At 42.1% G+C, this 27,942-nt stretch overlaps 1 long non-coding RNA gene across 1 annotated transcript; it reads right to left on the reverse strand.

Moving 5' to 3' along the window:
• Positions 1–857: 857 nt before the first annotated feature.
• On the reverse strand, positions 858–27,888 carry LOC138748155 (uncharacterized). Its single transcript, XR_011347836.1, has 4 exons — positions 26,722–27,888; positions 17,957–18,117; positions 16,481–16,530; positions 858–978 (listed from the first exon to the last, which is right to left on the reverse strand). It is a non-coding gene; the product is annotated as an uncharacterized lncRNA (long non-coding RNA).
• Between the last annotated feature and the right edge of the window lie 54 nt (positions 27,889–27,942).

The raw sequence follows: 27,942 nt of genomic DNA on the forward strand, positions 1-27,942 counted from the left end.
ATTCTCGAAGGGGGGGGGAGGATAGATTGGACTAGATGGAACTGAAGGGAAAGGGGATCCTGTTAGTGAAATGTGGGTGGAAGAAGAGGGAACCAGATAGAGAGGGGGATGGGGATGTGTAGGGAGCTGGGCAAGGAATTTTTAAGAGCAGTTGAGATGATTGTGGTTAACTTCAACAAGATTGTCACAACATTCTGGACACTAATGCCATTCCTGGAACTAATACATCTCCTGATTGGCTAGGAAGCTGATGTTCTGGGAGAGTGTGGCTCCCCAAAGCACAAATACTGTCAGCACAAGCCGGTATGTCAACACAGCCACCCCTTCACACAAATGTCGAGTATGGGAGATTTAGTTGAAAGTACTAGCCATTCTTTCTCTCAAGCTTTTTCCTGAATTTTTGAGTTTGTGATGTATTCAACATTTTGTCAACTAAATATTTCAGAAGTGAAAATTAACTTGAAAAATTGACCATTCATATAAACCAAACAGATCAATGAAGGGTCTACAACCTGAAATATTCCTTTTTTTTTTGTTCCGTCAATTGCTACCTGACCTGTTGAGTGCTTCAAGCATGTTAGTTCACATTTTATGCATCTACAATTTTTGATTTCCAAGAGCTTCGAGCCATTTCCCCTGTTTTTCTTGTTTAAGATAGAATTATCCGGTTAATTAATCATTTATGCTCGACAACTTTGCTCGTTTACATCTGCCAAATGTTTCAACAGTTGCACAACATACTTTTTTTTGGCATTTTACTCAAATTTATTTGTAACCATGACGTCATCTATTCAGTACAAGACAGCACAAAAACAATAACAACTCTGGCATTGTACCTGAAAATTAGATAACATGCTGAGCGTAAATTATTTTCATTGTTTACCAACATACAAGAAGTGGGTACAGCATACTTTGCAAATGAAGTGCAGGTATCGTAATTCAGAAAAGCGTTCATCGTACAAGGACTGACAATTTCTCCTGGGAAAAAAAAATCATTGTTTTATGCTATGGTATATAATGGAAAAAATATGACCAGAAATATTTTGAGTTTATTATTTGATGCAATAAAACTGTACTATACCAATTTATTTAAATACATAATAATAGCTTGTTTCAAATCAGCCAATGTAATTGGTGTTATAAATGTACATCTTTGTACCAACTTTAATATAGTTAAGTATTTCAATATACATTATTGCAGCATAATGAAACAATAAAACATCAACATCATTAAGGGTGGCCCAGTTGGCATAGCAATTAGCGCAACACTGTTACAGCGCCAGAAACCCAGGTTCGAATCCAGCGCTATCTTTAAGGAGTCTACATTTTCCCCATGACTGTATTGGTTTCCTCTGGGTTGCTCTAGTTTCTTGCCACCCTTTAAAATGTACGGGGGTCATAGGTCAATTGAGTCTAATTGGGTGGCACGGGCTTGTGGGCCGGAAGGGCCAGAAGGGCCCTACTACCATGCTGTATGTCTAATTTTTTTTTTAAAATTTAAATTTAAACATTTAAATTTAAATTTTGAAAGGAGGCTTGGAAGTTTATATTGAGAAGATTTTGACCACAAATGCTTGATATTGCTGACTTTCAATAAAGAGGTACAACTGCTTGGAATTAAGGGACAGTTTGCTGTGATATCAAAGTTAGCGCACAAATGGAGCTGCAAATAATTTCTTCAGAGTGAAGAGCAAAATCCCTTACCCCAAATGAACTAATGGTCTTTGCTGACCTAATACGTACAGTAATACGTTCAGCTTCTGCTGTTCTTGTGATTAGCTCCTGTCATAATTCTTCATACACTGGCAATTTATAGACTAAAGCTATATTGACTGAAGTCAATTGATTATTGAGGAATATAATGGCAGCAAAGAGAGGTTGGTGACATGACCTCTCTTACGAGCCTGAGATCAGAAATGACCTCACCTACCAATCAAGGGTTAAGGGTTAGATCTGCCCAACTGTGAGTCTGATGTATAATTAGTCCTCGCAGGTCACGTAGAATGGGCACTGCATTGAAAAAGCCGAGCACATGGAGTCTTGCTCTCTCACTTTTTTTGCTGCTGAATAGAGACTATCACTGAACTCCAGGCTGCAGGGCACAGGCTGCACCTGAGGGCCGACTGCAATGGCTCCATCCTGGATCCTAAGCTGTGGGCAATGCTGGAGACCAGGTTTATTTGATATACTTGTCAGTTGTAATTAATTTACTGCTTATTAGTGTGTTGTGATATTAGAGATAGAGCGGGTTGGTGGGTACTGTATTTAAACCTTGCGTTCCCAATCAGGAGTTGAGAACGTTTAGCAGTGATCTCTTTGCACCTGAAGTTTAATTATTTGTTTATTATTCCTATGTATGCACTCTTTTAGTTACTGTGGATGGGTACTGGAGAAATTTAACCCTAGTTTATTTGTGTAATCGGTATATGTGTGCGCCCTTTTATGAATTCCCCTGTGTGTAAATAAAGACCACTGTTTGTTAGTAACATGTGCCCAGCTTGATTCTCATTGAACCCATCAAACCTATTCTGAACACAACAAAGTAAATATGTGACCATATTATTTGCATTTCTCGATATCGGTTTGTCATATTTTGTGCCATTTCATTTCAAATGAGAAAACAATTTAAAGCAGGACACTAAAGATGGCACATCATCTCTCTCTCTTTTGATAGTTACATCATTTCACAGGGAGCCTAAGCATTACATACACCTCAAATTTATGTCCAAATGAGAGTAAAGAAGCAATAGTATAGTAAAACTTTCAAGAGGATTTTACCAGAATCAAAAATACCTCTCAATTTTCCAGAAGAATTGTTTGAGAAGTATGAATTAAATCCTGTGATCTTCACTCATCAGTGGTTTGCGAGCACAGTGGTAGAGTGTTTCAAAGGAGTGCTCATTCTAAGTTAGTCTGACATCTGATTGCATGTTACTAGAATCTGCCTCAGGGCAGGCTGCTGGTCTAACTTAGAGGATGATGGCCAAAGATCTGGGTATTTGCTTTGGGCTTCATTAACCAAGTTTATAACAGATTCCCTATTGATGAATGAATTTAGATGCACTACACCCAAGAGGAACTTCCTCTCTACATGAGCTACAGCTTCTCACCAGTGTTAAGCACCATCAAGACCCTAGGAGCAGAATTAGGCCATCAAATCTGCTCCGCCATTTAAATCATGGCTGATTTTTTTTTTCTCCCACTTCACCCCGTTCTTCTGCCTTCTCCCCATTATCTTTGAACACTCTTACCAACCTATCAACCTCTGCTTTAAATCCATCCCATGATTTACCTCCACAGCCATATAACCATATAACCATTTACAGAGCGGAAACAGGCCATGTCCGCACCAGTTCACTGGAACAACTCCACTAACTCAAACCTCCCGCTCACCGCCAATAACCCTCCAACCCCCTCACCTCCATGTGCACATCCAACCTTCTCTTTAATGACAGAAGGGACCCTGACGCAACTATCTCATTATGTGGCAACAAATTCCACAGCTTCACATCTACAAGATGAAGAAACTATTGTGACTCCAAAGCAAATAAAACTTGCAGTTCTCGGTGTGGTTATGACATTATTTAATACCTAGAAGCTTTACACCATGTTGAAATCCCAACATAAATCAACTCTCCATTGTATGTCCACTCAATCTTTCCAATTTAAAAGAAAAATTGGATGGGTGTGTAGCAAACCACCAACTGGAATGGAATTAGAAATGATCTCCTGATGTAAATATTTCTTTTGGATCAGACAATAAACACAGAGTTTGTTTAATCCAAGTAAGATACGGCTAGAGCGATGCTGTTACTGTGCTAGTGACGAGGGATTGAATCCGGCATTGTCTGTAAGGAGCTTGTATGTTCTCTGCATGGGTTTCCTCCCACTGTTCAAAATCTATTGGGGTTAGAGGTCAATTGGGTGTAATTGGGCGGCATGAGCTGGTGGCTAAAAGGGCGTGTTACCATGCTGCTTATCGAAACAAATTTTACAAAAATTATAAAACTACAATCTGATGATTGTAGCATTTTATTTGATTCAGACTTCATTCTGCAGTTGACAGAGTGGAACCTGGTGCATGATAGGTGAACATATTCTTATTCTAGTAAGTTTAATGAGCTGCCATAAAAATTTCCAACCTCTCTTTGTTGCAGTCAGAGGTTCCCACCAGCTTTAAAAGGGCATCAATCATCCCGGTACCCAAGAAGAGTAGCTTGGGCGGCCTCAATGACTACCGCCCAGTGGCACTAACTTCGACTGAGATGAAATGCTTCGAGAAACTAGTCATGGCCAGAATGAACACATACCTAAGTAAAGATCTGGACCCACTGAAATTTGCCTATCTTCACAATCGCTCCTCAGCCAGATGCAATATTGTTGGCTCTCCACACTGCTCTGGATCACCTTGAAAACAGCAAATCATGCATATAACTTCTCTTCATCAACTACAGCTCAGCCTTTAATACCATTATTTCCTCGTGCTGGTCAAGAAGCTACAAGCTCTTGGCCTCTGTACCCCTCCTCTGTAACTGGATCTTTGACTTTCTCATTGAAAGACCACAGTCATACGAATTGGTAACAATGTCTCTTCCACAGTGATTACCAACACAGGCGCACCCCAAGGATGTGTGCTTAGCCCACTGCTCTACTCATACCTCATGACTGTGTGGCCAGGCACAGTTTCAATGCCATCTACAAGTTTGCCGGCACAGTTGTCTGCAGAATCACAAATAGCAATGAGGTGGGAGATAGATCAGGTGGTGGAATGGTGTAACGACAACAACCTTCTGCTTAACATCAGCAAAACCAAGGACATGATTGCGGACTTCAGGAGGAAGTCAGGGGAACACAATCCAGTCCTCATCGAGGGCTCAGTAGTGGAGGGGGTCAAAAACTTCAAATTTCTGGGTGTCAGCATCTCCAGGGATCTGTTCTGCAGCCTCCATGTTGATGCAATCACAAAGAAGGCCCGCCACCAAAGACTCTCGTAAACATCTACAGATGTACTGTGGAGAGTATTCTGGCTGGTTGCATCGCTGCCTGGTATGGAGGCGCCAACTCTCAGAACAAGAATAAACACCAGAGGGTTGTTAACTCACCCTGCGACATCACAGGTACCAGACTTCACTCCACCAAGGACATCTACATGAGGCAATGTCTTAAAAAAGCAGCCTCTATCCTCAAATATCCACACCACCAGGCAACACCCTCTTCAGGTAAAAGGTACAGGAGCCTAAAAACGAGCACTCAGCGGCACAAGGACAGCTTCTTCGCCGCTGTCATCAGATTCCTGAATAATCAATGAACCAAAGACACGGCCTGACTTTCCGGCCATGATTACTTTTAATTTTTATAATATGTGGTAATATGGTTATAATCTGAATGTTTGCGCTGTGATGCTGCCACAAAACAGTGAATTTCATGACTTTCTCATGACAATAAGTTCTGGTTCTGTTTAGTTCCAAGAATATGGCCCAGCACAAAACCTACAAATACAATGGAGACAAGGAAACCTCCAAAGCAACTCTCCACAGCAGTGGATGAGGGGATTACTCCATGACCCAACCAAATGTAGTGTGAGTAGCAATACCATTCTGTCAACAAATGGCTTGTCGTGCATCAGTGAATGGATCAAAGATAGGCCAATGTCTATGGCAGGGCCTTCAGTCAGCAGAGATGACAATTAAAAAAAAACAGAGGGTCAATTTACTCAGCAAATCAAATCTATTTGAACTGGATTTCGACAAACTGCAGGGTAATGACAGGAAATGAGAGTGAAATGACGGCCAAAATATTTACCAGGTGAATCAGGATTTCAAACCTGATCTACATTTTAAAATCAAGAATTTGAAGCTGGAGCATTCAGGAGTACAAAACGATAATTAAAAAGTGATAATTACTGTAGTGTATCCTCTCTGGGACGGAGAATTTAATTTTGTAAATCTGACTTCTCATTCCCCTGGGATGAAAATTGAAGATGGCAACTTAAAAAAACACACAAATTAAATGTATTTCTTTTGCTTATGCTTCCTTGCCTCTCTCTTTTAATCAAATTGCATTTGCCCATCCTTAGAGCATCACCTAAAATTATGTCATACTTCTTGGTTTATACTTATTGATTTTCTATCTATCGGAGGATACAATTTCATCCTCCATAACGTGTATCCTTTTCAATATTGTCTTATCTGCAACGTGGACTGGATCACATTGATTGTCACACTATTGCTAGCTCAGCGGCCATTCCATATTGACCCCAGATTCCAAGGTCCTGGTGTAATTTACACAACGGCCCTTCTAAAAGGAAAGGGACTGTGCAAGCCAGCCATAGGCATTCGTAAGTAAAGCCCCTCCTTCTTCAAAGGAGGTTGCTGCCCGCCGAACTGTGAGGCACCAAGATGCACGGTTGGAGGCGAGATCAGCCCACTGGCGGTGGTCAATGGGGCAGGCACCAAGAGATTTCTTTAGGCAGTCCTTGTACCTCTTCTTTGGTGCACCTCTGTCTCAGTGGCCAGTGGAGAGCTCGCCATAGAACACGATCTTGGGAAGGCGATGGTCCTCCATTCTGGAGACGTGACCTACCCAGCGCAGTTTGATCTTCAGCAGTGTGGATTCGATATGGTGTATGCTTAACTGACATGGGTGCTGTGGAGCACAGACTGGGAGGTCCTGCAACTAGCTTACGTTTCCCTGCACTCTATTACGAGCTCATGTTCCATTTAGTGTGAATATTACTTTAAGGGCTAGAACAAGCTGCAAGCATTCACAGCTGTGGAGAGACTCAGAATTCAAATTCAGAATCAGGATTTATCGTCATGAACAAGTCTGGAAATTTGGTGCTTTGAGGCAGCATCACAGTGTAAGCATACATATAACCTTCTTACAACATTACTATAAAAATGAAATAAAATAAAAATAATAATAAAATTAATAATGCACAAAAAGTAAGTCAGTGTCTTTGGTTCATTGATTATTCAGGAATATGATGGCAGCAGGGAAGAAGGTGTCCTTGTGCCATTGAGTGCTCGTCTTTAGGCTCCTGTACCTTTTACCCGATGGTAGCAGAGTGAAGAGGGCCTGACCTGGGTGGTGGGGGTCTTTGAGGATAGAGGCTGCTTTTTTAAGACACCGCCTCATGTAGATGTCCTCAGTGGAGTGAGGTTTAGTGTCTGTGATGTTGCAGGCCAAGTTAACAACCCTCCAGAGTTTATTCTTGTCCTGAGAACTGACGCCTCCGTATCAGGCAGTGATGCAACCAGCCAGAATCCTCTCCATGGTACACCCGTAGAAGTTTACGAGAGTTTTTGGTGACATACACCTCAGACACCTCACAAAAAGTATAGCCACTGGCAAGCTTCCTTTGTGATTGCATCAATGTGGAGGATCCAGGACAGATCCTCGGAGATGTTGACATCCAGGAATTTGAAGTTCTTGACCCTCACCATGACTGAGCTCTTGATGAGGACTGGATCGTGTTCCCCTGTCTTCACCCTGAAGTCCACAATCATCTCCTTGGTTTTGCTGACATTGAGCTCAAGATTGTTGTCGTTACACCATTCAACAAGCTGATCTATCCCTCCAGTGCACTTCCTCATTGCTATTTGTGATTCTGCCGACAACTGTGGAGTCATCAGCAGATTTGTAGATGGCATTGGAGTTGTGCCCGGCCACACAGTCATGGGTATATAACGAGTAGAGCAGTGGGCTAAGCACGCATCCTTGGGGTGCGCCTGTGTTGATAATCAGTGAGGAGGAGACGTTTCCAGTTTGTACTGACTGTGGTCTTCTGATGAGAAAGTCAAGGATCCAGTTACAGAGGGGGGTACAGAGGCCAAGAGTTTGTAGCTTCTTGACCAGCACTGAAGGAATAAAGGTATTGAAGGCTGAGCTGTAGTCTATGAAGAGCCATCGTATGTATGAATTGTTTTTTTTAGGTGATCCAGAACCGAGTGGAGAGCCAGCAATATTGCATTTGCTGTGGAGTAATTGTGGCGATCTTTACTTAGGTGCGTGTTAATTCTGGCCATGACCAGCTTCTTGAAGCATTTCATCACAGTAGAAGTTAGCGCTACTGGGCAGCAGTCGTTGAAGCAGCCCACGCTAATTTCTTGGGTACCAGGATGATTGATACTCTCTGACTGCCACAATGAAAGGTTTAAAAAAGATCCCTGAACATTTGGTGCAGATTTTCAGTACTCTATCAGGTCCGTCACAGGGCCTAACTCCTTGTGAAGGTTCACCCTCTTGAATGATGTTCTGACCTTGCCCTCAGAGACAGATATCACAGGATCCTCAGCCTTTTTATGGATTCTAGTAGGCATCGTTTGGTTCTTAAAGCGACCATGGAACATGTTCAGTTCATTGAGTAGTGAAGCATCGCAGCCATCTACAGAGTCCGTCTTTGCTTTGTAGGCTCTAATGGCCTGCACTCCCTGCCATAACTGGCAGGTAAATTGGGTGGCCACAATTAATACAGACTGGCCCCAACTGCGTACTTTGGCGAGGAGAAGGAACATTTACTGCCTTTTCCAAGGACACAGGTTATGAGAGAGTCATGTGGGTGAAATACTAGTCATTATTGACCACCAGCCATCCCATGGACCACTGAGGTGGAGTGACACTGTGTGAAATGGACAATTCGACAGATTCTCTCATCAGGGGCATTATTAAACCTCACTGTGACCAAAGGAAACATCACTTTGATTGTCCTGTACCTGGGTTTTGGACACATTGTGGAAGTCACTCATTTCATTTCCCCCTGTGCAAGGAAAAGGAAAGCTGTGACAACTGTTCATACAAAAGGATCTTTTTCTTTGGAAGAAACTCAACAAGGATTTGAGAATTTTCAGCAGACCTTGTCACCCATCGTGATTACTTCTGTGCATCAGTTTAAAAGACAATATTTCAACAAATGGATTTCTAAGACTGAACTTTGGAATGACTTTCCAGAATTGTGCCTAAGCTCTAATAGCTTGGGTATCTCACTCACACACACACACACACACACACACACACACACACACACACACACACACACACACACACACACACACACACACACACACACACACACATGCATAGTTGGGGTTATTTAACTAATGTGCTATATTATTAGTAGTTCTGAATAAAAGAGTGTTTTTAAAGAAAAATATTACATAGTCTTGGTACATTTCTATTGTTGCTGAGGTGTAACAACACCCAATAACTGCATCATTTAATTTATTTTAGACAGACTGCACAGTAACAGACCATTTCAGCCCATGAGCCCGTGCTGTCCAATTACACCCAATTAACCTACAACCCCCAGTATGTCTCAAATGGTGGGAGGAAAACGGAGCACCCCAGGAAAATCCCACACAGACATGGGGAGAAGGTACCAACTTCTTACAGACCGTGCAGAATTTGAACCCCAGACACGATGGCTGACGCTGTAACAGCATTGTGCTACGCCAACCATGTTGTACTTGGGTCTTTATTCCAGGTTTCCAAATGTCAGTTTGAATGCTAATTGCAAGGATGACGTTCTCTCTGCTCTTGTACTGTTTGAAATGCTCACATGCCAGAAGTCTGGGAAGAGGCCATTTTAGAAAAAGTCTGTCCCGAGGATCCCAGAGAAACTGGGCACCTATCAGTGAAGCAAATGGCATCCAAGTGTGAAAGTCAAACACAGCAGTACCATTTCCAGCCAGAGATGACAGATGTATTACCCAATGTTTATCCAGGCTAGGAATTATTGGGGACACAAGCTTTCAAATCATCCAAATGTCTCTGCTATGAAAAACTGGCCAGAGTGGTGGAGGTAATCCATCCAGGAAATACTGCCTGACAGAAGATTCACTGTGACTCCACGAAGTTATTATGTACAGCTCAGAGCTCCGAAACAAATTCAATTAAGCATTTTGTTCACAACTATAGAAATGGCATACGATTTAAAAACAAATAGATTATGTTTAAAGACAACCAAGTGGATAGTGAGTCCCACCCAAAAGCAATGTGATGAAGTTTGAGGCATTTGGCAGTCATTGTTCTCTACACATTAATCTTTGGCTTGGCTTCGCGGACGAAGATTTATGGAGGGGGTAAAAAAGTCCACGTCAGCTGCAGGCTCGTTTGTGGCTGACCAGTCCGATGCGGGACAGGCAGACACGATTGCAGCGGTTGCAAGGGAAAATTGGTTGGTTGGGGTTGGGTGTTGGGTTTTTCCTCCTTTGCCTTTTGTCAGTGAGGTGGGCTCTGCGGTCTTCTTCAAAGGAGGCTGCTGCCCGCCAAACTGTGAGGCGCCAAGATGCACGGTTTGAGGCGTTATCAGCCCACTGGCGGTGGTCAATGTGGCAGGCACCAAGAGATTTCTTTAGGCAGTCCTTGTACCTTTTCTTTGGTGCACCTCTGTCACGGTGGCCAGTGGAGAGCTCGCCATATAATACGATCTTGGGAAGGCGATGGTCCTCCATTCTGGAGACGTGACCCATCCAGCGCAGCTGGATCTTCAGCAGCGTGGACTCGATGCTGTCGACCTCTGCCATCTCGAGTACCTCGACGTTAGGGGTGTGAGCGCTCCAATGGATGTTGAGGATGGAGCGGAGACAACGCTGGTGGAAGCGTTCTAGGAGCCGTAGGTGGTGCCGGTAGAGGACCCATGATTCGGAGCCGAACAGGAGTGTGGGTATGACAACGGCTCTGTATACGCTTATCTTTGTGAGGTTTTTCAGTTGGTTGTTTTTCCAGACTCTTTTGTGTAGTCTTCCAAAGGCGCTATTTGCCTTGGCGAGTCTGTTGTCTATCTCATTGTTGTCTACACATTAATAAGTGGAAAATGATTAGCGAGCCATTCACAAATTGTCTGTTCTAGGGGTGGAGGGTGAGTCGGTGGGGGGGTGGTTGTGTGGGGATGGTGGTTGGTGTGAAACTTGTCTGGCTGGGTAACTGAGATCCAAAGCAGTTGTGTGACAAATGAGAAAATTGAAGTTAAAGCAAGCAAATTCAGTAAACTGCAGAGTCAAGAAAAAGGCAGGGGGCAAGGAAGGTTGGCAGACTAAATTACATAGATATTAATTTTTAAATTTAAATTTAGTCATTCAACACAGTTACAGGCCCTTTTGGCCCACAAGCTTGTGCCGCCCAATTACACCCGATTGACCTACAAGGAACATTTTGGAGGATGGATGGAAACCAGAACCCCCGGGGAAAACCCTCACAGACACGGGGAGGATGTTCAAACTCCTTACAGACAGCACAGGATTTGAACCCTGGTCCTGATTGTTGGCGCTGTAACAGAATTCCGCTAATGGCTGCACTAACCGTGCTGCCCTGGCAGGGTTAGCGTAGATGCCTGGCAGGTGAGGCAGATAAACTCAGGGCATGGGGCTGGGATTTTATAGCAATTTCAGAAAGGCGACAGGATAATGTTCAATGTTCCGTGATACAGATGCTGCAGGCATGACAGAGGTAGAGGTAAGAAAAGAGAGGATGCTATGTTTTTGATTAGGAAGACCATCACAGCAGTGCTTAGAATGGATAGAACATCAAACAGTACATCACAGGAGCAGGACCTTGGGGCAACGTTAACATCACTGTGCCAAACATGCTGCCCAAATCCAACAATATCTGCTGCTTGATTGATATCCCTCTATCCTCCTCATATTCATGTGACTATTTAGATGCTTTGTAAATGCTACCACCATGACTCCAGCTAATCTGTTCCAGGCACCCATTGCACTCTGTAAAAATTTTTGTCCCACTAATCTCCATTAAATTTTTTCATCTTCACTTTTAACATGTCATCTAATGTGTGACATTTTTGCCCAAGGGAAAAACATTCTGACTGTCCACTTCATCGATGCCTCTTATAATTGTATACTCTATCAGGTCACCTCTCAACCTTCAACACTCCAGTGACAACACATGTTTCTCCATCTCTCCCTGTAACTGTTACCCTAAACCAGGCGACAGTTTGGTAAACTTCTTCTGTACCCTTTCCAAAGCTTCCACAACCTTCCTAGAATGGAGCGACCAGAATTACACACAGTATTCCAAGTGTGACTCAACCAATGTTTTATATGCAGGAAAATCCCTGTTTTCTGGAATTCAAGCAACTAGCAAAAATATCATAGGTAAAAAATAATGAAGTTTAAAATTGGTGCCCCCAGTGGTCAGTTCGCCGATCCACTCAACACACAATCTCAAGCAGTCGGGAAATTGACTTATCCGGCATCTACCAATCCCCATAAGGTGCTGGATACCAAGGGTTTTACTGTAACTACAATGTGACTTCCCTAATTTTATACTAATTTTCCTGCCCAATTCATCCAGGCATACTGTACACCTTCTATACCACCCTGTATACTTGCATAGTGATATTCGATTAGCAGGGGACCTGTACTGTCAGATCCCTGTGCACATCAAAACTTTTAAAAGTCACACTGTTAACTGTGCACATTCTCCTTGCACCCCCTCCCAAGAATATTCCTGGGAGATTGTCCATTGAGGCTACATGGATGGAACATAGAACCAAGAAAGGGTGATCACATTGTACTAAAAGCCTTCCAATAATCAATGTGAATTAGTGGTGCCAATATGTAGGGAGATGCAGATAGATACAAAAATAATAGGGTTCTCATAGCAAGCGAGTTATACTTCTTTAATATTGGCTGACAGTACCAGTGTACAAAGGATTTGGCTGGGGACGAATTTCATTATTGTGTCCAAGTATGATTTCTCAAACAATAAATTGATAATCCTAACATCCTATTGAGAAACGAGGAGGGGAAAGAGACAGAGGAGCACTTTTGGACCAGTGACCATAACTGCATTAGTTTAAAATAGTGAGAGACAAAGATAACAATGGTCCACGTTAATGTTTTGAATTGGGGCAAGGCTAATTTTGCTGGCATTAGACAGGAACTGGCAAGGGCTGATTGAGAGAGGCTGATCAGGTGAATGGGAGAGAAGTTCAAAACAACAGGGCAGAGATTTAATGTGAGAAGGGAAAGATCTAAAGGGACCCGATGAGCAAGTTTTTCCCATACAGAGAACGGGAGGTAACGGAAACAAAGATGGCAGACTAAATGGTAGAACCAGGTACAATTACAGTATTTGAAATGCATTTAGACATGTTTACAGATAGGAATGGTCGAGAGGGATTTTGATCAAACACATGCAAATGGAACGAACTTAGGTTTCAGGAAAGAAGTTAAACACAAATCTACAGACACAAAGGGTGAAGTAAAGACACAATGTTGGAGAAATTCAGCTGGTAAAATAATGCACCCTATGTCGCAAATTCATAACCAATGTTTCAGGCTTGAGCCCTTCATCAAGGTATGACAGGGATCAAGCCCGGAATGTTGGTTATATACTACCTCAGATTAATTTATATTACTTTATCATATATAATCCAAAATGCTCCTGTTAATCTGAAATATATCAGAGTTCTGCAGATTTTTCAAAACAACTCATTTGCTGTTTTCAGTGTTATTTTATTGTATGATACATAAGGCCGTAATTTATGTAGTTTGACTTTCAATCTCTTGAATGGAGCATAGTTTATTTGATTTAATGAAGAACAAATGAATGAGTGGGGCGAAGTGTCTATTTCTATCCTGTATAATTCAACAATATTTTGGTGAGAGACAGACTTAGCCAGTGCAGTCTCTGAAAATTGTAGGCTCCCTTGCAGAGAAAAAAATTGCAACTCACAGCGCTGAACTTGCCTCCGTTAATCCTCTGCGCATAGTGCAAGACGCTGAATCCAATCCTTCCTCAGCCTGGTCACACAGGTGGAGTGGAGCACTCCATCCTCACTCCATAAATGTACTGTCGCTGCAAGTGGCTGGCTAGGGGAGGGCTGATGATGTCACGATGATGCTGTTAGCTCGCGACCCTGGACCCAGCCATTGTGGCAGTGACACCGCATAAATGCTTGAGGTTGGAGTCCCTCGGCATGCCAGTGGGGCTAGTGTTGGGCAGAAGAAGGATCAATGGTCCTTCTTGCTACCCATAATCCCCCATACAGCTGGAACCATTCTGCGGTTCCTAGAACGATCCCAGCTGCATGGGGGATTATGGGTAACAAAGATGGCCATTGCTCGCCACGCACGTATGCTGTTATGTTGACGGATGGCGTTATAGAATCAGTCGCCTCACCTCCATTGACTCCGGAGGACACGACGAGGCACCACTCTTCATAAAGACAATGCTACAGAAGCCTTTTAGGCTTTCTCTATGAAAAGGTAAGTGCACATTTTTCTCCACTGATAGAGTCGGCCCCTCCATTAAAACAGCTTGTTATGCATACATTTCGCCAAACCAGTAACAGCATTGAACTTGGAATAATTGAAGAACTCAAGCATATTTGCCAAATATTTAACTTGAAAGGGGAAATAATACATAATTGTGAATGGGAAGGAACAACATAAACAAATGGAGGTGACCATGGGAACAAAGGCAGACAGTGAACACTGTCATGAGAGGATCTATCTCTCAGAAATTCAGTCAGATTTCCATCTTTGATTGTTTTCTGACTAAAGTGAGCGCATCCTGAATTTAAATAATATAAAATTTGGGAGATATACTCTTAAAACTATCTGCTGAGCTAAGTTGACCAAATGCCCCTTCATGGTGCCCAATAAATGCAACTATAACAAGAACATGTTTTGGCAAGCTTTACCACTTTCACATAACTTAGCCCTAGCCTAACTATAGCTTTGATTGCAAATGGTTTCCGTCTCTTGCTCAGCAATTCTGTATCCTTTGTCTTTAATTGGAATCTTTTGCACCATTTCCAGACACTAGATAAATACAAACAAATCCACAGTTTGTATGTTGTGGTGTTGCTCATTTGTTTCCTTGTTAATAAAAGATGAAAGGCCTGGCTGGGTAATGAGTATATCACACTTTTGCACTCACTGCAATTAAATGCTTAAAATGACCTTCTTCCTAGTATCTCACCGTAGTGTGCATTAATCACAGCACTGAATATGGTTTGAATCTCAGTCCAAGGACACAACGCTTGTTCACAGCAACCTTCACAGTGCATTCGCTGCTTCAAGTCATGGCACTGTGCCACCAGAAAAATGGGGCAATTTACTATCAATATATCAGGTTTTTTTTAATGGGAATTAAATTGGGACAAATGTTAATATTGACCACAAAATCAAAGCTTTGACATAAGGTGGAACTTTCCATTTGGCAGAAGAACAAAAAAGTTGAGCAGATTTAATTGGGGTGCCACTTCTATACTCTTACCCTTCATTGCCTTTGAGAAGGTGCAGAGAGTAAGCTCTTGAAAAGTGGAAGTCCATGCGTTGAGGGTTTTCACACAGTAACAGCTTTGACAAATAGGTACTGTACTCCTTGCACTCAATGTCACCAAAAGCAAGGAGCTGATTGTTGACTTCAGGAAAGGAAAGCCAGAGGAATACAATCCAGTGATCACTGGGGGATCAGAGTTGAAGAGGATGAGCAGATGTAAGTTCTTGGGAGCCACCATCTCGCAGGATGTCTCCTGGACCCAACACACCAATGGCATCGTGAAGAAAGCACATCAGCACCTCTATGTCCTCAGGAGTTTGTGGAGGTTTGATATGACATCAGAAACCCTGGCAAATTTTTATAGAGGTGTGGTGGAAAGTGTGCTGATCGGTTGCATCATGGTCTGGTATGGGGACACCAAGAGCCCTAAACATAAAGCCCTCCAAAAGGTAGTGGACACAGCCCAGGACATTACAGGGAGAACATCTACAGGGAACGCTGCCATCGGAGGGCAGCAGCAACCATCAAGGACCCACATCACCCAGCACACACTTTGTTCTTGATGCTGCCATCAGGAAAGAGGTATGGGTGCCACAAGACTTGTACCACCAGGTTCAGGAACAGCTGATACCCCTCCACCATCAGACTCCTCAACAACCATCTTAATCAGGGACTCATTTAAGGACTCTTGCCTGTGCACTTTATTGATTTTCTTTTGTTCTCTCTGTATTGCACAATCAATTTGTTTACATTCATTATCAGTTCTTTTATTTGTTTACATGCTTACACTGTGTACAGTTTATTTTTTGCACTACCAATTAGTGGTAATTCTGCCGCACCCACAGGCAAAAGGAATCTCAGGGTTGTATGCGATGTCATGTATATACTCTTGACAATAAATCTGTAGGTTGAAGTGCAACCACATCATGGTATCATATTGAGGTCAATCCAGGCAAGGCCAGCAGTCACCCTCCCCTCCAGGACTGAACTAGATGGAGTTCTGAAGCAATTTAGGACTTACTGAGTGGTTCGATCTCTTTAATTAAATTGCCAGATCTGGTGGTAATTTACCTTTCCAGATCATTGTTTACTAACACAATAACGTAACTATTACATTCCTAAGCCTCCAATTCACACTTGGGCCCAATTTATTTTCTGCTACTATCCTCCTCAGAAAATGAAACTCACAAGAGGTTCATTACAAGAGAGAAAACCATCATTGCCCACTCACCCAGTGAAGTTAAAAACTCAGTCAGTCAGCTTTCAGGGGAGACTTCATACCTGTGGTGATACAAATGACAAGATACTCATTTGCAAAACATTTTTTAAAATTATTTTCATCACCAAAGACTGAATGAAGAATTGCAGAAGTGCCCATCCTTGTCATGGGATTCTGACAATTAGCAAAGCAAATTAATATTATGCTGCCCATTATTCTTCAGTCCACATAGAGTTAGAAAGTTATCAACAGTGTACCTTATGATTCCTGTATGATGCAGTATCAAGTTAGAAAAAAATGGCAAAATATTTACAAGCCATTTTTGAGAGCAGAAGACAGGTCTAAAGTAGGATTTAGCTTTGACCAATTAGATATTTCTACATTTAGTTGAAGTGAATGGAAATTGGATTTTTCTTTTGACAAAGGTACTAGAAGCCAAAAGTTAAACTTCTAAACAGTAGATTTGAAAATTTCAATTTTTTTTGTAAATGTTGGCAAAGAAAATGCTTAGCCGGTGATCGAAATAATTAAAAAGAGTATTAAGAATGGAGTCAACTTTTGAAATTTTATTTTCTCTTTCCCTGGCATGTTGGACACAGAGCACACAGTTCTATAGCATTCCAAGCATCAGGTACCAAATGAGGGTGATCTTCCAACCCGAAAATCCTTTAGACATTCAAAGGCCTGAATTTTATCCTCCTGATATGCTGGGGAAGGAGTTGATTTAAAAAATCAGGTCTACTTTAATAAACCCTCTGCATTAACATTGTGGCTGGAGTTTGCAGTAATAATGATGGTTATTTATTATCAAATAGTTTGGCACAGACTGGATGAGTAAAGGGCCTTGATTGGTGTTGTCCGCTACCTCCCTTCTCTGCCTTTGCAACCTCCCATCCCTCTTACCCGCCCCCCCCAACTCTTTTGTTCAGACGTCTGCCGACATTTTTCCATACCTCAAGCCCGAGACATTGGTTATGTATTTTTTACCTTTATTATATAAAGGACACTGCTTGACCTGCTGAGTTTCTCCAGCATTGTGTTTTTACTGTTTCTGTGTTGTAGTGTTCTATGATTAAACCACCAGTTCTTTCGCTTCTTTGTTCAGTTGACGGTAACTCGAATTTTCACAGAAAATTACAAAATTGCAGCCAGTAATTCAGTGTGCATTCAGGGTTGCAGAATTTTACAGACAACTTTAGAGTACTCAGTAATCACTTGAACAGATACAAATTTAGACCAATTATAAACAAGTCTATGAAATACTGCTCTTAATTATGTGAAGTCTAACTGCATTTTAATAGCATACACAATGAATAATTATTACTTTGGAACATTTTAAATACTTAAACAATTTTACACTAAAATTTAAAGGATTTTAATTTTATTTATGACATTTCAGATTCTTCTTTATTTGTGTTTATTTTAATCATTATTTGAGGCTTTATACCACATTTATTTATGACGTGGACATCACTGAGTCCAACTTACCTCGGAGATGGTGATCAATTGTGCATTTACCCAAAAGGTATTGAGAAGATGGACTAAGTTGAAGGGCATCTGGTTCTTACTAACAAGGTCCTATATGGCTGCGTGTCTGTTGTCATGGGAAGGACCAGAACAAATCCTGGCTCTACAGCAGGTGAGAAAATCTTCAACAAACAAAAAATAATATCATTTTATCATGCATCTGAATAATCTCCATAAAATACCATTATAAAAGTAAAATAAACAACTAAACAAAAAAAATCAAATAATCACATTTTCAAAAAGTTAAATTATCTGGAATTTTTTTTACATAAAACATTGGAATAATCAAAGCACAAATAATTTACAAAAGCAAATTGCCTTGTTCCTGTTTATTTTAACAATGGCATCACCTCTGTTCAATTGAATATTATAGTGGCAGAATACAGCAATGAAGTCACCACAAAGTATGAGGTGTTTGTGCTGTGATCTACATGCACTGTTGTCCTGGGCATGCTGCATTCACTGACCAGCTTTGGGCTAAGAATTATTTCCTGGTTATTGGCCTGCAAGAAACCTGTAATGTAATTGGTTGATCATCCAATTTAATGACAACATAACTGTGGGATGCCAAGGATCCAACAGAACTGTTGCTTGATCATAGCAGGCATTGTAAAAGGGAGTGTTCACACCACTCTTCCAGATCAGTAGAAAGTTCCACTGAATTCACTTGCTTGAATCTTGGTCCATTCTTCCTAAGATTCTTAACCAATTAAGTTGGTTAAATAACCATCATTATTACTGCAAACTCCAGCCACAATGTTAATTCAGAGGGTTTATTAAAGTAGACCTGATTTTTTAAATTAACTCCTTCCCCAGCACATCAGGAGGATAAAATTCAGGCCTTTGAATGTCTAAAGGATTTTCAGGTTGGAAGATCACCCTCATTTGGTACCTGATGCTTGGAATGCTATAGAACTGTGTGCTCTGTGTCCAACATACCAGGGAAAGAGAAAATAAAATTTCAAAAGTTGACTCCATTCTTAATACTCTTTTTAATAATTGATACAATTATATCTCCACCATTTAAAGGCAAAATGCAAGCAAAAGGAGAGACAGAAATGGTTCCATTCACCCAAATCCCTTTGGAATATTTCTTCAAACTCCCCCAACTTTGCTTTGCTGACACAGGTCATCACACAGGACATTGCTCATCACACTAGACCATTGTGCACATACACCCTGTGGTGATACACCACTAGCCTACTGCAGGGGGCGACCTGTGTACCTGCAGGACAAGGCAACACCTGGCCGGCTGTCAATCAGCCGGAATATAAGCCACATCCGGCCTCTCAAGGTCAGTCACACAGAGCCAGCACAGCTAACCACAGCTAACTGCAGCAAGGACTTTAAGTGGAATAAAGCCTGCTAATTAGTCTTTAAGTCTTGTGTCTGCTTTCTGTATGACAGCGCATCACATAGCCTATACAATTCTTCACAATTCCATCTGTACGACCATGACAAATCACCTTTAAATAATAGTACATCTCTGATCGTATTCAGACTTAACAAATATTCTTTAGCTATCTATTCAATGTATGCTCTTTTCAATGCATGGCTTTAATCTTTGCCATAGGTCTCCTATTTCCTTCCACACAGACAAATGCACAGGACATGGAGATCAAAGGAATGGAAGATGATCATCAGTTCAGCAGAGGAGGTAGTCCTTGAGACTACTGTCCTGCAAAAAATACTTGGCGGGACAAAACATGGGGATGGGATCTAGCAACAGCCTGGGGACATAATTCCATCTCATCCATATATGCTATCTGGACTTGGTCAATAGAAAGTGAATAATGATCATACGCAAAAGGTAACCTGCAACAATGTTACCCAGAATGGTTCTGTTCGTATCTTAGGACAGTCACTTATTTAGAGAGGACATGCAGCACATCACAGATCTCAAGCCTTTCATCCCCTTGTGGAGATGTCCTCTTTGTCTCATCAGACATTCAGACATTTGAACAAAGTGCAAGGCACTCATTGGCGTGGACTGCTTCTTTTCAGTTGGGTGATTGTTGTTAAAGGTGTATTGCTCTTTTCCGGAACTTGCATGTAGTTGTTCATCAGTTACTGCCTCTGTTCCATCAGGTTGTTGTGGGTAAAAGAACATTATTGAACTTTCATACTGACACCTTCTTTAAACATCCATTCTATGTGGCCTTCTTCACGAGATCATGGTTGTGGGCAGTTTATAAGCAGCTCCCTCTTTCTACAAGGGAGACAAATGATTACTGGAGGAGATGCCAGGTAGGTCCATTTGTACCTTAGTGCAATATAATGATTCTTCATGGCAGACTAGAGGTTAATTTCTCCATGTATATCTGCAAATACCAAGGCATAAAGAATGGGAGAGGGCCTAAAGCGTGGATATCCTTTGAGATAATCATTCAGACAGTTAATTAGCTTGTGGGAAAAGGAAGGGCAAAATCAGTAAGGACGTTGAATTTAGGAAAGGAAGCTTTAATGGTTATTTGATTGCTCATGAGAGAATGGTACCAGGGAAGCTGAGCTTGTGGGAGCAGACCTATTTACTTATCAGATTATAGCAGAATTTCTGCTCCATTCAAGCTTCCAATCCTTTACAACTGATGCCCCCCCCTCCCCCATCCAACCCCCAATCATCTTTGGCAGCCATATGTTAGATTGACACCAAGGAGAGAGCTGGTGTGCTGCTCTGTAGTACACCAGCAACATCAGTTCAGACCAATAAGCTTTTGTCAATTGAGCCCATCAACACTGAAAGCAGTGTTCAAGCCCCTGGTGACAGAAGTTCTTCCTGAGCAGGGAAAACTGGAGAGAGGTCAGTCACAGCACGATGCTTCACCCTGCTTTTTAGATCAGCCAAGTGGCCAAACTTCACTGCATTATTGCCGACTCTAAACTCTCCTGCACAGCCCCAAACCGAACATATTATTTGGCACAATTTGAAATGACTGCATTAGCTGCTAATGGAGAATTGCCGAATTATATTCATAAACAGGCAAGTGAGATCAGCAGCTGCTGGAGGCTTTGAGCAGGCTCTTGTTGTCTGCAGATCAGGGTTCACTAATTCCAATTCCTCTTCAGCCACGTCCCAATCCTTGAGCAAATAGTCTCATCCAAAGATCCGATGATGAAATGCTTCGAGCATCTGGTGATGTACATGTCCCAGTCCCATTTGCTGGACCCATTTCAATTTGCCTAGAGAAAGAAACTGTTCCACAGACAATGCTATAGCCTTGTCACTTCACTCCATCCTGACCTACCTGGAGAATCAGGCTGCTGTTCATTAACTTCAGCTCACCATTTAATATCATTCCCCAGAGGCTGGTGGAGAAACTGTCCTCGCTGGGACTCCACTGAATCCTGGACTTCCTAATGGAAAGACGACAATCTGCCCAAATCAGTAGCAGAATGTCGAGCACTGTCCACTGAGCACTGGTGCAACTAAGGACTGTGTGAATAGCCCGCTCCTGTTCACGCTACTGAAATTAATGTTTTAGTTCAAGGAACCAACTGACAAAGGGTCCTCAACCTGTAACATTAACTGTTCCTCTTGCCACAGATCCTAAACGATCCACTGAGTGTGTCCAGCGTTTTCTGTTTGCATGGTCATATTGTCACACCTGCATTTTTTTTAAAATCTGTCTCATGTTCAGCCACATTGTGGTGCTGGAAATCTGAACGCTTCTCAAAACCATGATTCAGTTGATTTCCTTCCTGCAGTTAATGGCACCGCTGAGGTACCAATGAAATATACAAAATTGGAAAATTGTCCTTCACGAGTGTGCTCAATAGTTCCTTGGGCCTTGACCTTCAAATCCATTTTAAATGATTCTGCTACTCTTGGCCAGTGAGGTCTAGACTTATCTTCACCTTCCCTTTCACCCTAAAACACATTTTAACTCTATGTCCCAAGGCTTTTATCCCCTCTGCAAAGGGGTATACATTCTTACTATTTATTCAGATCCTCATAAGCTTTTACATTCAATTTAAATTTTCCCAAAATCTCCACTCTTCATTCAACTCTCCAGTTCGAGCAACATTCGTGCAAATCTCCCTGCTTCAGGGCAATCACATTGTTCCTGTAATGTTTTATCACGACCACCAATAATGACTCAGCTAATGGAGAGAATAAAAGACAACCTCTTGTATCCCCTTTTACTACCTAATTGACCATCCTGCTGCTTTATGAATCTGCGGAAATGGACTCTAAGATCCCTCGATTTTTTTTCTCCCTATTTCTATTTGCAAACAAATAGAAAGATGTAGCTGGAGGAAGGAAATTAACAGAAGCTGACCTAAGTGTCTAGACTAGCAACCGCATTGTGTGCATCCAGCATTCAGGCACAGCCTGCGTGCAGCAAGCATTTTGATGACAGCAGCGTAATATTCTGATGAAAAAATAGAACCATTTAGAGAGTGGAACAATAGCTGTTGGAGTGTTGAGGATTATCTTTGTTCTGCTGCATCCAGTTTACCCAAGATGCTTGGTCGAGTGGCAGAGTTAGACCTTTTTAAAGAGTAAGCATATTTACCTTAGAAGTAATTATTCAGACCCAGCTCTTCAGCGCTTGACGTCCTGCTTTGCGGAAACTGCCAAAATGTTTGGTCTGGAAGTCAGCCTGAAGAAAACTGAGGTCCTCCATCAGCCAGCTCCCCACCATGACTACCATCCCCCCCACATCTCCATCGGGCACACAAAACTCAAAACGGTCAACCAGTTTACCTATCTCGGCTGCACCATTTCATCAGATGCAAGGATCGACAATGAGATAGACAACAGACTCGCCAAGGCAAATAGCGCCTTTGGAAGTCTACACAAAAGAGTCTGGAAGAACAACCAACTGAAAAACCTCACAAAGATAAGCGTATACAGAGCCGTTGTCATACCCACACTCCTGTTCGGCTCCGAATCATAGGTCCTCTACCGTCATCACCTACGGCTCCTAGAACGCTTCCACCAGTATTGTCTCCACTCCATCCGCAACATTCACTGGAGCGCTTTCATCCCTAACGTAGAAGTACTCGAGATGGCAGAGGCCGACAGCATCGAGTCCACGCTGCTGAAGATCCAGCTGCGCTGGGTGGGTCACGTCTCCAGAATGGAGGACCATCGCCTTCCCAAGATCGTGTTATATGGCGAGCTCTCCACTGGCCACCGTGACAGAGGTGCACCAAAGAAAAGGTACAAGGACTGCCTAAAGAAATCTCTTGGTGCCTGCCACACTGACCACCGTCAGTGGGCTGATATCGCCTCAAACCGTGCATCTTGGCGCCTCACAGTTTGGCGGGCAGCAACCTCCTTTGAAGAAGACCGCAGAGCCCACCTCACTGACAAAAGACAAAGGAGGAAAAACCCAACACCCAACCCTAACCAACCAATTTTCCCCTGCAACCGCTGCAACTGTGTCTGCCTGTCCCGCATCGGACTAGTCAGCCACAAACGAGCCTGCAGCTGACGTGGACATTTACCCCCTCCATAAATCTTCGTCCACGAAGCCAAGCCAAAGAATTCTTCACCACTCTATTTTACTCTCCAGCCCAACTCAGGCATGCCAGCAGGTAGAAAAAGGTCTGCTCTCCAATCAGCATCAAAAGGAAGAGAGCCGCACATGAAACAAAGATGTATAGCATCTTAAGGGCAACACAATGGTTCACGCAACACCCGCGACCGGGTTCAAATCCAGCGCTGCCTGTAAGGGGTTTGTACGTTCTCCTTGTGTCTGCGTGTGTTTCCTCCGAATTTCCTCTCACCCTTCAGAAACCTACGGGGCCTGTAGGCTAATTGGCGCATTTGGGGTTCATGGGCTGGAGGTGCCTGTTACCATATTGTATGTCTAAAAAAATGTAATTGCCTGCAAGGATTACCATTGAGCCAAGAATACAATTAATATAATGTAAGACTTTACTAATGGGATGTGATGACGCTTTCAAACGCTGTGATGGCTGCTTTATTTCTTTCAATCCATTAGAGGAATAGGGAAGCCTTCTCATCACAAATGAAGTTGAGTACTCGCCAGATATAGTTTCATCCAATTGTGCGCGCACCGTAGTCCAGTTGTATATGTCAGATGATAATGAACTTGAATAGATAAACACATGCCTTCACATCCCAACACCAGTGATCGTTCTTTCGATTAGGTATCTCCATTTACATTATGGAGGTCTAGGCAGACCTCTTTGGGTTCCATGAATTGGGCAATTCCTAAAATAGGTTCACTTAAGTAGGCCTTGATTCAGATGAAAATGAATGTAATTTCTTCATGTCAAATTTTGTTAACCTGAAAAAGTGTGTTCAGTCGCAAATGTGTTTGAAATACAGTAAAAAATATCGCCATGTCAACTGAAAACTCAACCAAACAGCAAAAAAAATTGAGGAAATAGTTAAATAAATACATTTCAAATAAATAAGACTGGGCAGATTTGCCCCACTGAACTAACAAATATCCTCAATGCGCGTGCATTCTTTTCACCGTCACCTCTTGCATGGTGGTGTGCTGGGCCATCAGCGCGGGGTTGGTGCTGACTGGAACACTTGAGTAGACGCGAGTCATGTCATCAGCGCGGGGTAGGTGCGCCGACATCCTGACTGGAACACTTGAGTGGACGTGAGTCATGTCATCAGCGCGGGAAGGTGTGCTGAAGGCCTGATTTGGACAATGGCGTGGAGGGGGTCGCGTCAAAGATCACCAAGATGAAGAGCTGGTAGATGCAGCTCGCGACTCTCCCAAAGTGTTTCCCTATCCCTGCCTGGTAAGAGTCTTTATCATTAGGTATATTAGAAAGGCTTTATCTGTAAACTTGGCGGAGGGGGGTTGATTATGACAACAGCACGGTTAGTGTAGTGACTACCGCAAAACTGTTAGAGCGCCAAGGACCGGGGTTCGAATTTGGATTTTGTAAGTTATGGGAATTACTTGATTAAAGTGAACTTTACATAATTAAAGACTACAATACTGATTGTCTTTCAAACAACTACATTTTGTCTTTTAAACTATGTGTTCTGAATACTGGTGCATTGGGCATTGTAAGAGTGAGTCTCAATTATCTGGAAAATTTGTATTTCTAGCATCCACAATCCCAGCAAATGCCAGATAATGGGGATTTTACTGTACATTATTAAGAGACTTCTGGTGATTAATTGCCATAAACTTGTTTTATTTTATGACTGTGTCAGACATAAAAATAATGTATTTAACTTCAGTTACCTTTAAGTTAACATTATGTGCATTGCTATAAAGAAAGTCAGATTAATGGCATTCTATTAACCATTAAACATCACTTACATGAAAAAACAGACATGCTTTTTCACATTTAACTAGGCATTCTATAATAATCATGTTCATTTCTTTTTCTGGTTATACATATTTTCCTGTAAATATGCATGATTAAACACATCATGGATGTCAGGCCATAAAAATTTATAAACACATTTTTAAAGTGCTTCACATGTTAACCGCAACATCATTTCCATTCACTGACATTAATATGATAGAGCACATTTTCATTTCCATCAAAATAATCATTGCATTCCTTTCAGAACTCTTTTTTTTAAAAAGTTGATTACATAGGTACAAAATCTTTGATCCGAAACTCTGAAAACTGAAAACCTCTGAAAACCGAACATTTTTTTCCATGGATGTTGTCTGCACACCAAAGGCCGCGTTTGGGGACCCAAACTCTTCTCACACTTGAATATCACATGTCGGTAATTAGTGGAACATGAGGGAATCCTTACTTTGTAGGTGCCAGAGGAAAAGAAGAATCCCACGCTTCCGATTCTCCATATGCGGACGACCGATTCGTCGTACATGGCCTGATGCCCTGATACCACCCTTGTTCAGCAACCCAACCACCCCCCTCATCCAGTATCATGTCTCAGTGCTCCTAACAGTCAGATGTGCCTCAGGTGCTCATGGACAGTGAAGGCTGTGAAAATGTCAAAAAGAGCTGCAGAGTCCCCTATGGGTAACAGAGAAGGAAGCATCTGTCATTATCGATGGCACAGAGAGTGGAGTTATTGCAGAAGCTTGATCATGGTGTTTCTGTACAGTGTCTTACTGAGGATTATGGTGTGGGAATGCCACCCGCCTCCCTCCAGCGCCACCACAAACACCCCCATCTGGCGCCACTGCAACGCCCTTTCCAGCGCTGTCACAACACCCATCCAGCATCGCCACAACCCCTCCCCTGTCCAGTGACCCCCCCCATCCAGCGTCATTGCTGCAATATCCCACCCCATCCAGAGACCCTTGCAGTTGGTGTGTGTCTTTGTTTTGCATGAACTTGAAATCAGCACAAATTACTTAATGTACCGCTGTTATTATTGTTCTCTTATCTGAAAAATTCCGAATTCCGAAATGCGTCTGGTGCCAAGGGTTTCAGATAAAAGATTCTGTACCTGTATTTGGAAAAATTACTTCAGTTTTCAGGCTGATGTATGAGGAGAGTGAGTGCAAAGGTTTTTATTGATTCCAGCAAATTTGAAACCTTATCATGTTCACAATTTGCCATAATGATATTACGGCAGTTGTCTGCAGCATGAGAATATAACAACCTTTTTCATGTACACCATGCAGTGGAGTTTGATAGAATTAGAGAAATGTTAATTTTCATTAGTAGGAAAATTAAAATATATCAAATAAACATTTGTAATGTTCTTTCTGGAAGTCTAAAGTTAGAAAACAAGTGATTTCACAACAAAATTAACAGTCATTTGCAATTACAATCTTGAACCAAGTTACCGTATATCTTGTGAGGCTTCCGTGGCTTTAATGCCTGCTTAGTCTGTTGATGTATCTCAAAGCATGTGGCACAATGAAGTATCTCAATCAATGGATTGCAGTGCTTGTTGCTAACTGCAGGGCATTGCACCTTTAGAAAGATCTTTGCACTTACATGTAAAAAAAGGAACTGTCATTATGTGTTTCCAATGGAAATGATTGAGGGAGGATATTGCCCAAGACGATGGGAGGATTCAAAGGACTCCTCTCCGAGCCATTATCATATTGAATGGTGGGGAAGGCTTGAGGAGCCGGATGGGCAACTCCTCCTTTTTGAGTTTTTTTTAATGCGTGTGCATTTTCATTTAATATTTTCATGCTCACATGAGCAAACTGATGAGTCCTTAGTTAAATGTATCTTTGAAGAACCAAGCAATAGTTGACACAGGAGTCAATCATTATATATCACTACCCAAAGTTTCAGATTCCATATTTATTGACAGAGTACACATATGACATCACATTCAACCCTGAGATTCTTTTTCCTGTGGGCACGGCAGAATGACCTCTTATTGGTCGTGCAAAAAAAAATCCGTTGCCAATGTAAGGGTGACGTCACGTGATGTGGTAGGGTCAGGACGTGAAATCCTGATTCTCCCAGGAATTAGTAAAAAAAAGTGCTAATTAGGCAAAGGGCAATTTACCAGAATTATTAAAAACTGTTCTACAACATATTCACATATTAATTATACCATCTAAAAAGGGGAAGACGGTCGCTGGCCCGTCGCGAACAAGATAAGGATAAAAGGCCTACCGTCTCTCTGGATCCAGGAGCTAAGGTGAGCACTCTTCCCAGGGTGAGCCGTGCCCCTACGTAGGATCCATCCGATGCTCCATGGTGCCACCACAACCATCTATATGGGGTGATGGAGTCAATGAAGAGGATACTGAACTGCACATGCGCAGGAAGATGTGTATGTGTGGACCAGGAAAGCTTCTTGGCGTTGCCGGAGCCAGCAGCGCTGGCTCTGATTTCTACCCAGAGTTGGTCTGTGATCAGGAAGCGATTTCTTTGTCAGACTTGTGGGCCAGCGATGAAAAGAACAGGAAGATCAAGAAGAAGTAGTGTTGACAAAAGATGAAAGTTTTGAAAGAGTACGGGAGGAAATTGAAAGTGTCTCAAGAGAAAGACTGTACCAATGCTCAGCTGTTAAAATAATTCAGAGAATTTAAAACAAAAGG

Source organism: Narcine bancroftii, chromosome 13, assembly GCF_036971445.1.
Source record: "Narcine bancroftii isolate sNarBan1 chromosome 13, sNarBan1.hap1, whole genome shotgun sequence".
Taxonomy (NCBI): Eukaryota; Metazoa; Chordata; class Chondrichthyes; order Torpediniformes; family Narcinidae; genus Narcine; species Narcine bancroftii.